General features: G+C 39.1%; 1 non-coding gene across 1 annotated transcript; it reads right to left on the bottom strand.

Annotated features, from left to right (window-relative positions):
• Positions 1-223: 223 nt before the first annotated feature.
• Positions 224-297, bottom strand: Trnan-auu (transfer RNA asparagine (anticodon AUU)). The gene has a single exon. It is a non-coding gene; the product is annotated as a tRNA-Asn (tRNA).
• Positions 298-3,145: the final 2,848 nt, after the last annotated feature.

The raw sequence follows: 3,145 nt of genomic DNA, 5'->3' as shown, positions 1-3,145 counted from the left end.
TAGTTTACTCATGTTTGTTTTATTTTTTAAACCGTTATTTAATGTTTTACATTCACATTGTTTTAGTTTACCATTTCACATATGTGTATTCTGTTAACTGAAAATAATACGTAATTCATTATTATTATAGAAAATAATCACACTAATAAATGATAACTAACTGAAACCCTCAGCTGCCGACAGGTGTTGTTGATATACCTCGATGTGGACAGCTGAAGAAGTGCGCCCCGACCGGGACTCGAACCCGGGATCTCCTGCTTAATTGGCAAACGCTCTATCCATCTGAGCCACCGAGGACACAGATGAATAGCGCGACTGCAGGGACTTATCCCTTGCACGCCTCCCGTGAGACTCACATTCCCAACTGTCCACAATTCTACATATGTAATGTACCTCATAGACATTTGCCCATCCACTCATTACTCGCGCACGCTTTGGCGATTCCCGTAAGAGAAAAGCTGCACGGTCATCAACAGTATTCTGTTCTTTCGAAAACAGTTACTGTCTTTATATATATATATATATATATATATATATATATATATATATATATATATATATATATTAGTCAAAGGCTACCCAGCCATTGAACTTCGTCTGTGCGAATGCGCACAGGTTTCCCAACGACGGAGAATCCAATATAAAACAAATTTCCGCAGGATTTCAAATTGTCACGAGTGATACTCTAAATATCTTGATTTGTATCAGCCGTATTTCAGTACACTTTTAAGTCTTGACAAAGAGAATAGGTTATATACTGGTGACTGCAGTTTGATTGTATTGCTTTTCAAGTGGAGAGTGCCATCATAATCATTCAGCAGAAATAGATAAGAATATCTTCTCATAAAGTTCTTCCAACATCGAAAGCCGTATAGGTTCCACAGTTTCACCCGTCCCATCGAGCCCTTTGGGATTACCAGATGTTTTTTATTCTCGGGTACAATGTTCGAAATAGCGTTTTCGACACTGATATCCGCCTTTTCATAGTTTTAAAGGTACCTAATAGTGAGTTTGGTCCGAGAATCTCTTTTAGAAGCGCCAAATGTCCTTGTAGAAACATCTAAATCTGGTAAACAAGCGTCTGTCAAGATCAGAAGATTTTTTAAGGATGTTTTCTTTCCCAGAGAGGGAGAAATATCTATATTATGGTTAGATTCTTGCGGCGGTCAATGTGAAAGAACCGCAAGTCTCGATGACACAGATCAGCCGTGGAAGGTATACGGCTTTCAGTGATGGATGAACTTTATGAGAAGATATTCAAATCTAGTTCTGTTGAACGATTATGATGTCAATCTCCACTTGAGAAACAACACAATGAAGCGGCACTCACTAGTACATAATCTTTCTCTTCGCCAAGGCTTACCAATATACTGAAATATGCCTGATACAAATCAGGATATTTAGGGGATCACCAGTGAAATCTTGGAATCCTGCTGAATTTTATTTTATATTGGCTTCTCCATTGTGTACATTATGTGAAGAATTTTTGTTCATTTTATGTGCATGGTGTAAAAAATATTATTGCGATTGAACTTATTCGATGTAAAACAAAAATTTGCTATTCCCCGCAGGTCGAGGCGGCCGAGCGGTTCTAGGCGCTTCAGTCTGGAACCGCGCGACCGCCACGGTCGCAGGTTCGAATCCTGCCTCGGGCATGGATTTGTGTGATGTCCTTAGGTTAGTTAGGTTTAAGTAGTTCTAACTTCTAGGGGACTGATGACCTCGGATGTTAAGTCCCAGAGCCATATTTTTGCTATTCCCCAGAATAAGATTTGGAGGTCTTGAACTCAATCTGCAGTGATAATGCGCGCGTCATCTGCAAACAAACCAATTTTAGACTTCTATATGTCTATCCTTTTAGCAGGAGGTCTCTGGGACGACGGCCGTTACTATCGTGACAAAAAATAAAAGCACCTACAGCCGTCCTTATGATTTTATTTTATTTAGTCGCTACCAGTTTATTTACTAATGTACCACAGTCTACGCCTTCTACTGCCTTTGACGCCGCGATAGTGTCAGCTTCACAGGAGATCCACTCCTACAATCAAACTGCGAGTTGTCCAACGAGACTTTGCTTCGCGTCGACCTTTTGAATTCTCGTTTCAGAACAGATAACACTAATATCTCCCTTAGCTGAGTTGATGGTTGGAGTGCTGACACATTACACAGGTCTGCGACTAAAATACTGCATATGAATTTTTAACATTTTCTTGTAGATTTCGACCTCCCAAAAACAGGAAAAATATTCAAAAAATTCTATCACATAGGTTTTTATGTATATTGCAGTATTTATTTACATTAGTAATAAACCTATGTGGTTTTTTTAATTTAATAATCATTAAAATATCAAATGTAATTGATAAAATAAACTTAATCTAAAAAATTTACAATGTTAACTATTCTTTGTTACCACTTGCAGGTTTTCCGTGAACTCCTGGGCGCCAGAAGCAAATGCAAACAATATTATTTTTCAGTTTTATCGTGTTGCGACAAGTCAAATGACGATTTGTATCTCGCATGAAATGAAGAGAAACTATCAGTAGACATATTGCTATTCAAGTGAACGGTGCTGTTGTTGCTGTCTACTCATAGCTACAAGAGGTTGTGTCATTTCTCCAAACAGTTTTTGTTATGAAACTTCCTGGCAGATTAAAACTGTGTGCCGGACCGACACTCGAACTCGGGACCTTTGATTTCGCAGGCAAGAGCTCTATCAACTGAGCTACCCAAGCACGACTCACGCCTCACGGGTGAGTCGTGCTTGGGTAGCTCAGTAGGTAGAGCACTTGCCCGCGAAAGGCAAAGGTCCCGAGTTCGAGTCTCGGTCCGGCACACAGTTTTAATCTGCCAGGAAGTTTCATATCAGCGCACACTCCGCTGCAAAGTGAAAAATCTCATTCTGGAGTTTTTGTTATATCTGCAGTGAATACACTATTACAAGTTAACAGAGAAACATAAGTGATTTTGGGAGGAAAGCTTATTTTGTTTACTTTAAATTAAAGGTTAACAAAAATGCATTTCGATTTGGAATTCCTATGATATGGCGTGAGCAGAAAAACCATACCACTGATTGCTACTTCTGTTCAGTTGACGTAAAGGGATTCAATTCAAAAAACAAAAGAGGCATAAGTTATCCCAACCTTGA

This window comes from Schistocerca cancellata, chromosome 4 (genome assembly GCF_023864275.1).
Source record: "Schistocerca cancellata isolate TAMUIC-IGC-003103 chromosome 4, iqSchCanc2.1, whole genome shotgun sequence".
NCBI lineage: Eukaryota > Metazoa > Arthropoda > Insecta > Orthoptera > Acrididae > Schistocerca > Schistocerca cancellata.
Note: the sequence above shows the minus strand (reverse complement) of the source record. Positions and strands in the feature narration are given on the sequence as shown.